The sequence below is a fragment of the Pyrus communis genome, chromosome 11, assembly GCF_041283825.1.
Source record: "Pyrus communis isolate YQ-2024b chromosome 11, ASM4128382v1, whole genome shotgun sequence".
Taxonomy (NCBI): Eukaryota; Viridiplantae; Streptophyta; class Magnoliopsida; order Rosales; family Rosaceae; genus Pyrus; species Pyrus communis.
Genome location: NC_142575.1, coordinates 5,101,513 through 5,116,143, shown reverse-complemented (window position 1 = coordinate 5,116,143; position 14,631 = coordinate 5,101,513). Strand labels below are relative to the sequence as shown.

General features: G+C 43.5%; 2 long non-coding RNA genes across 2 annotated transcripts; both read left to right on the top strand.

Annotated features, from left to right (window-relative positions):
- The first annotated feature begins 3,143 nt into the window (after positions 1-3,143).
- On the top strand, positions 3,144-4,307 carry LOC148692737 (uncharacterized). Its single transcript, XR_015952928.1, has 2 exons — positions 3,144-3,293; positions 4,114-4,307. It is a non-coding gene; the product is annotated as an uncharacterized LOC148692737 (long non-coding RNA).
- Positions 4,308-10,748: 6,441 nt separating this feature from the next.
- Positions 10,749-14,589, top strand: LOC148692736 (uncharacterized). Its single transcript, XR_015953044.1, has 2 exons — positions 10,749-10,823; positions 11,644-14,589. It is a non-coding gene; the product is annotated as an uncharacterized LOC148692736 (long non-coding RNA).
- The last annotated feature ends 42 nt before the right edge of the window (positions 14,590-14,631 follow it).

Sequence of the window (14,631 nt, the reverse complement as noted above, 5' to 3'; positions counted from 1 at the left end):
ATGAGGAGCATAGTGACCCCTAATGTATACCTTATTATATCCTGCTAAATATTCTGTTCTGAACATCCTCTGGGTCTGCTCGAACGCTCTTCTACCGTCTTCCAACTCTCCGACTTTGTGTGGAATACTGCTAATTGAAATTCTAGTCTGTCTTCCTCGCTGCCGGTAGAGGGAAACAGATCTTTTGAAAACTTGTGGAAATACTTCTGAATCTTCATTTACCGGAGGATTATAGATTTCTTCTACAAGACCATAATCGAATAATAAACCGAGTGTAATGAGTGGATAGCTAGGATTATCACCAATTCTGAAATTCTGAAACTCTTCTCCATTGATTCGAAGTTTAGGAAAACTATAGGGTAAAATCCCTATCTGGTTATTTCTTTCAAAACTGTAGGCTGTAACAATTACTCCAGGGATACCTGTGATGTTGTCCATGTAGTACTGACAAACTTGAATGTAGAGAAGGAAACCAACTTCTTCTTCTCTTTCGAGAATCTGGAATTGGATTTCTGCTGGAAGCTTTTCAAAATTTCTTCGAACATAGGGATTTCCAGTAACCTGAAATTCCATCTCATTAGCTTTCTTTGATCTTTCATAATCTAATTCTTCATCTAAACACTCAATCTCTACGCTCATCTGAGTGTTTAACTCTCTTAACTCATCTATTTCTCTTTTTATTCTCTCTAATTCCTCCCTTAAACTGTTTTCACTCTGGATACAGATTTTATCTCTATTTTTCTCTGTCATGAATTGTGCAAAAGCTATACTTGCTGCATCTCTTGTGTGAAATCCTTTGTGAAGACTATTTGGAAATTCTGAAATTTTTGCACGAACTTTTTCCCAAGAATCATAAATTCCAGGGTTTCTTCGTTTGAAAACACAATAAAAAGCATAATTTTCATTTTCTATGAAAAGACTGCGGGCGTAAGCCAGCATTCTGAAAATGATTGCTTCTAGTTTTTAAATTCATTTGATGTAAAACAAAGCAAAGACACCGCAAAGCGTGGAGGAGTCCGGCTTGATGTCTGTTCTCTAAAAACTTGGTATAATAAATTGAAAGATCTTCTGAAAAAGCTACTCTTTTTGGCTTGGTTTTATCTGAAATTTTTGGAAAACTCGGCAAGACATCTGGTTGTTTTTCTGGAAAACTCTGAGCTGAGTGACCTCCTGAAGAACTGCTGCTTGATGATGCCATTAGTCTGAAAAATATCAAAGGATCTTGAAAGTAAATCTGGAACAATGTTATTACTACCTTTTATAGGTTCGAATTTTACCTCTACTCTTCTATTGGCTATTGCATCTTGAAATAAAGCCCATCTTCTACTCTTAAGCTTGTTTTCTTGTCTCCTAAATTATCTGGCATTTCTAAGATACTTTTAGAAATATGAGGTTGAACTTCGACTTCTCCCCTTCCTATTCTTAATCCTAAAAACTCTGTGTACTCCTGATTTAATACCATCTTCTTTTTGCTAATAATTATGCCATTATCTAAGAAAGATTGAAAATCTCTTGACAGATGATCATCGTGTTCATCCCTTGTACTGCTAAAAACAAGAATATCATCAATATAAACAATACAAAAATCTGAATAAGATTTCTGGTTAAAAATGAAGTCCATTTTTCTCTGAAAAATACTAGGTGCATTCTTTGATCCAAAAGGTAAGTCATTCCACTGGAAATGTCCTTCACTACAACCAAATGCTGTCCATGGACTACTACCTTCTTCTAACTTAATCTGCCAGAATCCACTTTTACAATCGAATTTACTAAACACTCTTTTATCTTGAATCCTACTGATTAAAAGATCTTATGTAGGGATCTTATAAGCATCTGAGTATGTATTATCATTTAATCTTTTATAATTTATTACCATCCTAGCTTTTCCTCTAACTTGCATTGCTCTATTTCTGACCATAAAAGCTGCACTTCTATGAGGACTACTACTATGTCTAATAATTCTTTGATCTAGTAATTCTTTCCTCTATTGGGAAACACGTGGGGTGTATTAGGATAAATTTTGATTGAAAAAGTATATATGGGATGTGTTAAGTATATGGAGTGTAGTGAACAAAACATGAAGTGTGAATAAAACAGCTCCCTTCTAAACTTTGTATGAAATTAAATCCTAAAATAAAGCTATACTGGTGTTTAATATTACTTTTTTTTTTTTTTTGAACGACGGTGTTTAATGTGACGTCCCGTCCCGGAGATATCGGAAACGTGCATAGGAAATGACCCTTTTACCCCTAGCTGGTTTTCGTATTATTGTTTTTGGTTGTTTTGTGTGGTGTTGGCAAGCTTAGGGCCACACACACACACTGTCTCTCTCTGTCTCTCTCTCTCTGTGAGTTCCCCGAGCTCCATTCCTTCCTCTTCTCTCTGTAATGTACGGACAACACACAAAATCCCCCAAACCTTAGCAGATCGTGGAAACCAAAGACACCATTCAACTCGTGAGGTCGAGGCGAGCACAACCATACCATTTTCAGGTGAGGAATACTTCGTTTTCACGTCGATTCAACAATGGCCGATTTGAGTACTGTTCATGCAAAATTTATACATTGAGTTTTTGGGCTTTTGAAGCTTGTAGATGTGTTGGTGAGGTCCCAAGGAGCCTCGGAGTGCTTCGTTGGACAAAATTGGACGTCGGGATCGTCCTGTTCTAAGTTGGCCGGTTTTGGAGAATTTGCACAGGTATAATCTCGTATTTTTAGGCCTTAAAACTTGTTGGGACATGTTCTACTAGTCTAGGGCTTTCATTTGGTCCAAGAATCACGAAAAACGGTTGAGAAACGAGCGAGAAAACCCAAGTTGCAGGTTTTCCCAGTTCTGGCGCCGGCGACGTCGCCAGCGATTGAATGAAGAAGGCGACGGAATATTCCGTCAATTCTGACGGAATATTCCTGACGCCGTTAACGGAACCTGTTAGTTTTAACGGAATATTCCGTCAGTTTAACGGAATATTCCTGACGGCGTCTGTTGACACCGTCAGTGTGCATGGCACGTGGCCGCACATGGGGGGCGCGTAGGTCCGTGCCTTGGCCGGCACGTGGGGGCGCGTGCGGCGGAGGAAATTTATTTTAAAAATATGGTTGTGATCCTGAGGTTGTGTAGAGCACGTTGGTATATTCATTTGTCCATTTTGAGCAATGTATGAGAAGTTATTACGAGAAGTCAGTTATGTGCTTTAAAGTTAACGTTTTTATAGTTGTTTCGCATTTAGGTGACACGTACCCCGAGGACGAGCGTGCACACGCGAGGCAGGGGGGCTACGACCCTTCTACATATCAGTGAGTGGGCTTTTGTTTTCCGTATATACCTATATACATTTATATTCCCAGAAATTGATTTAAAAAGGTTATTTGCCTTATGCCATGCATGTTATTATTATCGTTTATGCATCATTGCACGCATTAGTAGTGGCATACATATATATATGCATATTGGGTGCTGAGGACGCACAGGTAAGTGCCAGGTAAGTGGTATTCATATTTACTTTCAGCAGTAGTTGAGAGACTTAGAGAGCTCATAACCTGCACCCCCGGTGTTAGTGCTCCCGCCCAGAGTAGGGCACAGTCCTTCACGTGATGTTCACCTCCCGCACCACACGCTCAGCTTGGATCCAAGTTAGGTGCATAGGCCTGTCGTACAGACCACATTAGGTGGTTCCGACTCGTAGGTGACTCGCGATTATTCGCACAGCCTTCACGTGATCGTAGCACTAGAGCGTATATATATGTTACACCCAGGCCTGTCGTACAGACCACCTTGAGTGGTTCCGACTCGTGGGCAGGTTCAGTTATAGAGTTGAGATTTGAGCTCTAGATGCAGCCGTACAGGTCACGTTAGGTGACTCCGGCTGTCAGATGTTATGATGTTGATATGATTTATACCTGGGCACTTACATTCATTATGAGGCTTTAGCATGGCATATCTTGAGCATGATTGGCATACCCTTGAGCATGTTTGGCATGTTTATACATACGTTTATATGTTTATTTTCTGGGAAGTATACAGGTTTTACGGCGAGGGGTTAGAATGTATTTTGCTAAATGGTTTTCAAAGAGCTTTGTTTTTGCCCACTCACGCTTTTGTTTTGCGCCCCTCCAGGTTCTAGTTGCTTAGCAGTTGCGGTGGTTTCCTTTGAGGGCTTTCCGGCGTTTCTGACAGACACTCCCCATTGTAGGGTCGCCTTCGGGCGTACTACTGTTGTCGTTTTCGTTTGGGCTGCTATAGACCTGCTCTGAAATTGTATCTCACTTACTAGCACTTGTTTTAGTATCTAGTATGCTAGTTTTTAATTATTCGTACTTTTATATTACTACTTTATTAGCTTCCGCACGTGCACATGGCTACGTCACCTTTGTGTGACGGCCAGCACGCTCCGATCTCGGTCGGGGTGTGTCAGTTTGGTATCAGAGCCTAACCCTGGTCGCGTATGTGCCGACGAGGACGTCGGGCCCCTAAGGGGGGTGGATTGTGACATCCCACATCGCCCAGGGGAGTGATCCTTAAATGTATATTCCCATCCCTACCTAGCACGAGGCCTTTTGGGAGCTCACTGGCTTCGGGTTCCGTAGGAACTCCGAAGTTAAGCGAGAAGAGGGCTAGAGCACTTCCAGGATGGGTGACCCATCGGGAAGTTCTCATGTGAGTTCCCAGAAACAAAACCGTGAGGGCGTGGTCGGGGCCCAAAGCGGACAATATCGTGCTACGGTGGTGGAGCGGGCCTGGGAAGTGGTTTCCCCCGGGCCGGGATGTGACGATTTGGTATCAGAACCTAGGTTTGGCAGTCCTATGTCCTTGTGAGTATTCTAATGGTTTTGGTGTCTTCTGTCAGAACTATGCCGCCTCGTCGGGAACCACGTCGTTCTTCTGAGCCTAGTTTCCCCGATATTACTCAGTTGGGGGAAGCTTTTGCTACAGCCCTTCAGTCAGTGATGCGCCCTCCCCAGAGGACTCCTCTGGAGACTATGTACAATTTGAAGTTGGATAAGTTTAAGGGCAGTGAGGGGCATGAGGGCGCAGAGCGCTGGCTAGAACACATAGAGAAGACTTTCCGTGTACTGCAAAATCAGGGGAACTTGCCTATGGAGAGGTGGGTCGAGACAACCGCATGGTTTCTGGATACGGAGTCGGCAGCTTGGTGGGAGCAAGAGCTTCGTAGGTTGACCCCGGATCAGAGGACTGATTGGAATGTTTTTACGGAGTTGTTTAGGAGGAGATATGTGCCCCCTGAGTACATCGATAGAAAGAAGCAGGAGTTTTCCGAACTGAAACAGCGGAAGATGTCAGCGAATGAGTACTACCGTAAGTTTACGGACTTGTCTCGTTACCATCCTGATGTCGCTGGTAATCCGGCGGAGATGCTTCGTCTTTTCCGTTTGGGCACCAAGAAGAAGTGGCGTTCTATGGCGTCTACAGTCCACAGCGAGACTTACCGGGACTTCTATGAGATACTACTGAGGATCGAGGATTCTGAGAATATGTCGAGCGACACTGATGAAGAGAAGGGCAGCAACCAGAAGAAATATGACAAAGGCAAAGGTCAGGCATCGCTCGGGCCCCGTCAGACTCAGAACTTCAAGAGAGGTGGAGCTAGTTCTAGTTCTTCGAGTGGTGGTTTCAGTGCCACTGGACAGGGTCGAGGAGGCAGATTTTCTGGTGGCGCTAGAGGCCAGAGGCAAGGCGATGGTGGTCGAGGCAGAGCCCCTATTTGCCGCAGGTGTAACAACCGGCATTTCGGTGAGTGTAGACGTGGTAGCAACGGTTGCTTCACGTGTGGACAAGTGGGACATAGAGCGGCGAATTGTCCCCAGGGTCAGCAGCAGCAGAAACCACAGCAGACCTTTATGCCACCACCTGCACCACTCGAGCAGATCCAGGGTCCTAGTAGTTACGGCCAGACGGGTCGAGGTGGTGCTTACCACTATCAGGGGGATGTTGTCCCTTATGCTCCGGGGCAGCATCAGTACCCCCATGATCTCTATTCCCAGGGTGGCTATCCCCAGTATTCAGGCGGCTATATGCCGTATCCTCCAGCTCCAGCGGGTGGTTCACAGTGGTATCAGGGAGGACAGTATCAGCAGGGGGAGATTGCCACTAGCAGTGCAGGGTCTTCGAGACAGTCGGGCCAGCCCAGTCAGGGGCGTGGTGCTCAGGGACGCGGCGTTCAGGCGAGCAGAGGCCGCGGCGGGCGTCAGCAGGGACAAGGGCGTCTTCATAATATTTCTCTGCAGGACGCTCAGAACAACCCAGACTTGATTATGGGTACGTTGAACATTCTTGGTTGTTTTGCTAGAGTCTTAATTGATTGTGGGGCTACACATTCCGTAATTTCTCATACATTTGCTCAAGTGACGCAACCTCGCCCCATACCTCTAGGGTATGATTTAGAGTTTGTTATGCCTAGAGGAGAGAGTTGCGTTGTAGATTGTGTATACCCAGGATGTCCGGTGATCGTAGAGGGTGTTGCTCCGTCAGCCGATCTTATCCCGTTAGATATTGTGGACTTTGATGTGATTCTGGGCACAGATTGGTTGCACTTCTATCGTGCCAACATTGACTGTTACGGGAAAGTAGTTACGTTTCACCGACCTGGACTACCTGTGGTTACCTTCGTGGGTGAGCAGAGTGGGGTGAGACATGGCGTTATTTCGGCGCTGCGAGAGAAAAAGTTGTTATCTAAAGGTTGTCAGGGGTACCTAGCTCACGTAGTGCTAGATGAAGCTGTTCCTAACAGAGTTGAGGATGTGAGAGTGGTCAGACACTTCCTTGATGTTTTTCCAGAGGATTTACCTGGCTTACCCCTAGAGCGAGATGTGGAGTTCACCATTGAGTTGATTCCAGGTACAAATCCTATTTCTTTAACTCCTTATCGTATGGCTCCCGCGGAGTTGAGGGAATTGAAAGTTCAGCTGCAAGAGTTAGTGGATAAGGGATTTATCCAGCCTAGTACTTCGCCTTGGGGCGCTCCAGTGTTGTTTGTGAGGAAGAAGGATGGAACTTTGAGGCTGTGCATCGATTACAGGCAACTCAATCGGGTGACGATTAAAAACCGTTATCCATTGCCTCGTATCGATGATTTGTTCGATCAACTGAGAGGTGCTTGTGTGTTCTCTAAGATTGATTTGAGGTCTGGTTACTATCAGCTGAAGATCAGTAGGGATGATGTCCCTAAGACGGCGTTCAGGACTCGCTACGGTCATTACGAGTTTCTGGTTATGCCATTTGGGTTGACGAATGCACCAGCTGCCTTTATGGATTTAATGAATCGGGTGTTTCAGCCTTATCTGGATAGGTTTGTTATTGTCTTCATCGACGATATTATGGTGTATTCTAAGTCGAAGGTGGAGCATGTTCGACATCTTACTTTGGTGTTGAAGAGGTTGAGGGAACACCAGTTATATGCTAAGTTTAGCAAGTGCCAGTTCTGGTTAGACCAAGTTGCGTTCTTGGGGCACGTCATTTCTGCTCAGGGTATTCTGGTTGACCCTCAGAAGGTGGCAGCTGTGGAGAGTTGGGAGCAACCACGAACCGTCACCGAGGTGAGAAGTTTCCTTGGTTTGGCAGGGTATTATCGGAGGTTTGTTAAGGATTTTTTGGTGATTGCCTTGCCGTTGACGAGGTTAACGAGGAAGGATGTTAAATTTGAGTGGGATGATAGGTGTGAGCAGAGTTTCCAGCAGTTGAAGCATTGTCTCACTCATGCACCTGTTTTGGCACTCCCAGACGATAGTGGTGATTTCGAGGTTTATAGCGATGCTTCCTTGAATGGTCTGGGATGTGTATTGATGCAGCATGGTAGGGTGATTGCTTATGCTTCGCGACAGTTGAAACCTCATGAGATGAATTACCCTACACATGATTTGGAGTTGGCTGCTATCATTTTTGCGTTGAAGTTGTGGAGACACTATCTTTACGGAGAGAAGTGCAGGATCTTTACAGATCACAAGAGTCTCCAGTACCTTTTTACTCAGAAGGAGCTTAATCTTCGTCAGCGGAGGTGGTTGGAGTTGCTCAGCGACTACGATTGCACGATTGATTATCATCCTGGTCGTGCGAACGTAGTGGCTGATGCACTTAGCAGGAAGTCACAGGGCCGCATTAATGCGTTGTACGCTAGTCGTGCTCCTCTTTTGGTGGACTTGCGTGCTATGGGAGTAAGGCTAGAAGCCGAAGATCGAGATGTGGCGCTACTTGCTAATTTTCAAGTTAGACCGATACTTGTCGATCGGGTGCTTGAAGCTCAGGTAGCTGATCAGGAGACTCAAGAACTAATTCAAGCTCGAGAGCAAGGAAGGAGGCGAGACCTCAGAGTTCGTGATTCGGATGACATGTTGATGCTAGAAGGTAGAATGTTCGTGCCTAATAGTGTGGAGTTGAAGAAAGAAATTCTGGATGAAGCACATATCTCGGCTTACGCCATGCATCCAGGAGCTACTAAAATGTATCGTACCATTCGACCATTTTATTATTGGCCGGGTATGAAGAGGGAGATAGCCGAGTATGTGAGCAGGTGTGCTGTGTGTCAGCAGGTTAAAGCAGAGAGGAAGAAGCCGTTTGGGTTGTTGCAGCCACTTCCCGTTCCGGAGTGGAAATGGGAAAATATCACCATGGATTTTGTGTACAAGTTGCCGCGTACACAAAATGGCTTTGACGGCATTTGGGTGATCGTTGATCGACTCACTAAATCGGCTCATTTTATTCCGGTAAGAGAGAAGTATTCTTTGAGTCGGTTGGCGGAGTTATTTATCTCAAAGGTTGTGAAGTACCATGGTGTTCCGGTGAGTATTGTCTCGGATCGTGATCCACGATTTACATCGAAGTTTTGGGTAGCTTTCCAGGAAGCTTTGGGCACAAGATTACTTTACAGTATGGCGTATCATCCACAGACTGACGGACAGTCAGAGAGAACTATTCAGACCTTGGAGGATATGCTGCGAGCTTCGGTGTTGCAGTTTGGTGATGCTTGGCACCAGCGATTAGATTTGATGGAATTTGCTTACAACAACAGTTTTCATTCGAGCATTGGCATGGCGCCATTTGAGGCCTTGTATGGCAGAGCTTGTCGCACACCGTTGTGTTGGTCAGAGGTTGGCGAAAGAGTTTTAGTGGGTCCAGAGATTGTCGAGGAGACTACTCAGAATGTTCAGGTGATTAAGTCTAACCTAAAAGCAGCTCAGGACAGGCAGAAGAGTCTAGCGGATCGGCATGCGACGGACATAACATATGATGTCGGATACTGGGTGTTTCTGAAGCTTTCACCGTGGAGAGGTGTCGTTCGATTTGGGAAAAAGGGGAAGTTGAGTCCCAGGTACATCGGACCATACATGGTCACAGAACGAGTTGGTGAGGTAGCTTACAGGTTGGAGTTGCCTCCGGAGTTGGCTAGAGTGCATAATGTTTTTCACGTGTCTATGCTCCGACACTATGTTGCTGATCCATCTCACGTGATACCTCCTCAACCGCTTGAGATTAACCCAGATTTGACGTATGATGAGGAACCGGTGACGATCATTGATTGGAAAGAGAAGAGTTTGAGGAACAAGACGGTGAATTTAGTGAAGGTTCTGTGGAGGAATCATTCAGTTGAGGAAGCAACGTGGGAGACAGAAGATCGAATGAGGGATTTGTATCCTCGTTTGTTCCTTGACCACTAGGGGCTGTTACTTGGTTGTTTGAATTTCGGGACGAAATTCTATTAAGGTGGGAAGGTTGTGACGTCCCGTCCCGGAGATATCGGAAACGTGCATAGGAAATGACCCTTTTACCCCTAGCTGGTTTTCGTATTATTGTTTTTGGTTGTTTTGTGTGGTGTTGGCAAGCTTAGGGCCACACACACACACTGTCTCTCTCTGTCTCTCTCTCTCTGTGAGTTCCCCGAGCTCCATTCCTTCCTCTTCTCTCTGTAATGTACGGACAACACACAAAATCCCCCAAACCTTAGCAGATCGTGGAAACCAAAGACACCATTCAACTCGTGAGGTCGAGGCGAGCACAACCATACCATTTTCAGGTGAGGAATACTTCGTTTTCACGTCGATTCAACAATGGCCGATTTGAGTACTGTTCATGCAAAATTTATACATTGAGTTTTTGGGCTTTTGAAGCTTGTAGATGTGTTGGTGAGGTCCCAAGGAGCCTCGGAGTGCTTCGTTGGACAAAATTGGACGTCGGGATCGTCCTGTTCTAAGTTGGCCGGTTTTGGAGAATTTGCACAGGTATAATCTCGTATTTTTAGGCCTTAAAACTTGTTGGGACATGTTCTACTAGTCTAGGGCTTTCATTTGGTCCAAGAATCACGAAAAACGGTTGAGAAACGAGCGAGAAAACCCAAGTTGCAGGTTTTCCCAGTTTCCGGCGCCGGCGACGTCGCCGGCGATTGAATGAAGAAGGCGACGGAATATTCCGTCAATTCTGACGGAATATTCCTGACGCCGTTAACGGAACCTGTTAGTTTTAACGGAATATTCCGTCAGTTTAACGGAATATTCCTGACGGCGTCTGTTGACACCGTCAGTGTGCATGGCACGTGGCCGCGCGTGGGGGGCGCGTAGGTCCGTGCCTTGGCCGGCGCGTGGGGGCGCGTGCGGCGGAGGAAATTTATTTTAAAAATATGGTTGTGATCCTGAGGTTGTGTAGAGCACGTTGGTATATTCATTTGTCCATTTTGAGCAATGTATGAGAAGTTATTACGAGAAGTCAGTTATGTGCTTTAAAGTTAACGTTTTTATAGTTGTTTCGCATTTAGGTGACACGTACCCCGAGGACGAGCGTGCACACGCGAGGCAGGGGGGCTACGACCCTTCTACATATCAGTGAGTGGGCTTTTGTTTTCCGTATATACCTATATACATTTATATTCCCAGAAATTGATTTAAAAGGGTTATTTGCCTTATGCCATGCATGTTATTATTATCGTTTATGCATCATTGCACGCATTAGTAGTGGCATACATATATATATGCATATTGGGTGCTGAGGACGCACAGGTAAGTGCCATGTAAGTGGTATTCATATTTACTTTTAGCAGTAGTTGAGAGACTTAGAGAGCTCATAACCTGCACCCCCGGTGTTAGTGCTTCCGCCCAGAGTAGGGCACAGTCCTTCACGTGATGTTCACCTCCCGCACCACACGCTCAGCTTGGATCCAAGTTAGGTGCATAGGCCTGTCGTACAGACCACATTAGGTGGTTCCGACTCGTAGGTGACTCGCGATTATTCGCACAGCCTTCACGTGATCGTAGCACTAGAGCGTATATATATGTTACACCCAGGCCTGTCGTACAGACCACCTTGAGTGGTTCCGACTCGTGGGCAGGTTCAGTTATAGAGTTGAGATTTGAGCTCTAGATGCAGCCGTACAGGTCACGTTAGGTGACTCCGGCTGTCAGATGTTATGATGTTGATATGATTTATACCTGGGCACTTACATTCATTATGAGGCTTTAGCATGGCATATCTTGAGCATGATTGGCATACCCTTGAGCATGTTTGGCATGTTTATACATACGTTTATATGTTTATTTTCTGGGAAGTATACAGGTTTTACGGCGAGGGGTTAGAATGTATTTTGCTAAATGGTTTTCAAAGAGCTTTGTTTTTGCCCACTCACGCTTTTGTTTTGCGCCCCTCCAGGTTCTAGTTGCTTAGCAGTTGCGGTGGTTTCCTTTGAGGGCTTTCCGGCGTTTCTGACAGACACTCCCCATTGTAGGGTCGCCTTCGGGCGTACTACTGTTGTCGTTTTCGTTTGGGCTGCTATAGACCTGCTCTGAAATTGTATCTCACTTACTAGCACTTGTTTTAGTATCTAGTATGCTAGTTTTTAATTATTCGTACTTTTATATTACTACTTTATTAGCTTCCGCACGTGCACATGGCTACGTCACCTTTGTGTGACGGCCAGCACGCTCCGATCTCGGTCGGGGTGTGTCATTTAATATTACGAAGTGAAAAGGGATTGAAAAAAAATAGAAAATAAAATGATAATGTAGAGGCTGCAAGAGGTTATGATCTTGCTGCACTTAAGTATGACTGTTCTTCAACTCATATAAACTTTCCAGTAGGGTTCAAACTGTTAAGAATTTTATGATTTTGTAAAAGTTTTTTAGTAGCAGAAGCTTGGTCTTTTTGCAGTTGTGTTATTACACTATACAACTTGAGTTAGTATGGGTTTCTTGCTAACTGATATGACTTAGGAATTCTAAAAGCGGTTGCATTTTACAATATACAACTTCAGTTAGTATCAGTTTCTTAATGAGTGGCATGTGAATGTCAAATTTTTTCTTAATTTAAGTTATGAATGAAATGCGTTTAAAGGTGGTGCTATGTGATGAAGTTAGCATTCTGTTTTTTATTATATACTGATGGTGGACATTTTTAGCATATTGGTTGAGAAAGATTTATCATTTTCTATAAAATAAAGCTTCATTCTCACCATGTTGTTGATGTTTTTTGTGATTTGAATTTGTAGTGCTTCTAAATGCTGTTTTAATTTAGGAATTTGAATAATTGTTTTAATTTAGGTTAATGTAGGATCTGAAATTTGTAATGATCATTTTCATATTTCTATAAATTTTGAGAGAAAAAAGCATGTGAAAAAGCACATTATTCTCTAGGTATAAATCACATTAGTCTAATTATGGCTAGGATAAAAAAGCATGTGATAAAGGGAAGACGGGGATAGAGAAAAGGCTTTCGGGAAAGTGCAAAATGGGAAGAAGATAGTTTGGGGGGAGGGAGGGGAAGGAGGAAATTACTCAAAAGAAAGGGAAAAAATAGGGGAACAAGCTTATTCAACTAGCTAGCTAGTTCATATAGTGTCTTGCAAGTTGACATTGTTTTTATGTAGTGAGTTTGAAACCAAACTTATGAGTGAAATTAAGGTCATTTACCATTAGATCACAGCCATACTATTGTCTAATGGTCACAATTTCATACTACCTCTTTATTTCAACCAACCACTATAAAAAATAATGACTTTGCTAAGAAGACTAAACTTTGTATTTGGAAAGAACCACTAATGTAAAAAGAAGACAATAAAACACCGATTGAAAACCATAACCATAAATTGATTGGCTTGTGATGTTAACTTAATAGAATGTAAACTCAAATTGAACTGCTTATTTTACCGTATTGATTCACCTATCTCTTGATTTTTCAATTATTTGTAGATGACTGTTAATTTGTGATTTTGTGGAAATTACTCAAGTAAAATGTGCATTGTCTAAATTGCTGCATTTCAGAATGTGACTGTCGTGCTGTTGCCTTTTGAGTGAATTTTTCTATGAATATTATTTAAAGACTGTTGTCTATTATAGTTTGAAACCCCGCAGCAGAGCACGGACAATTTTTCTAGTATTAAGCTATAACAGATGCCAGAAAACCAAAAAGCTCTATCGACAGTAATTTCGTATGTTCGTGATGGTAGTTTAACCAACGGTAGAGAAAAGAAACAAATAGTAAAACTTTTAGAACAAAACACATTGAGAAGATGTTGTAGGAAATGATCAATATTGAATTGAAGTTCGACTGAGAGGTCTAAGGACATGGGAAAACTAACTTACCATACCAAACAGCATAAGAAGAAATACAAATTTCAAACAAGAGAGCGTACCTGAACAAGCCTTATGTTTCGGATTGATATCTGTTGAGTAGTAGAAGGATGATTTAAGAGCTACCAGGAGAAACATGTAAAAGTGATCGAGCAAATTTATCAAACTCCATGAGGGACAAAAATAGTGTCAATTTTAATTCTTAAAAAGAAGGTTGGGGTTGGATGGGTAAGCATGTTAACTGATCAAGGTACAGATTGAAAAATTACCATTGCAAGAACCGAGAGCAACCTTGACCCAATATTTCTGTCTCTCTGGCACCGCTATCAGGAAAAGAGTGATGAGGTATTTTAACCCTCAATTGGTACTGAATATGGTGGGGTTTGCAATCAAACCACTATCCATCGGCAATGTCAAGCATGCGAAGGAATGACGCCTCGCGAACCAATAACAGTGTACCTCAACACTGTTTAGGACGTGATCAGGCATTTTCTGGTACATATTGGCACGCAGGGGTTGCACAAAGTGATTCACACTGCGTGTGCAGTTGCGTTACTTTTAAACCAATCAACACGAACAAGTTATCACTGAGAAATGTATTGCACTGTTGGGAAGAACATTGCAGGATGTTATTGCAAAGTTGAACAACGGAGAAATTAATCAAACGAGGATGCCCCTGAATCATGCTGAGGCGATAACTTCAGGGACACCTACGTGCAATTACTGTTATGAGAAGCTGATCTCTTTCCTCTTGTACTGGTTTTGGATTTCGATTCCCAAATATCAAATACACCCAAAGGCATCAAACAGGGAAAACTGCTGGTATGGATATGCATGTCGAACACGGCACCATAATGAAGAACATACTCGTAAAAGAAATCATGTGTGCCGGCCAATAAGGGGTACTAATATGTAGATTTTCTCTCTCTTGTTTCCTCTGTTTTGAGAATTAGATACTTTTACAAGCTTATCTTCTCTGGTACTACTGAGATTTTCTGGCAGCCAGAATTAATGTTTAAGAGTTGTTTACTTTTGTTTGCTCATAATTTTCACGTATATATCATTGCACGAC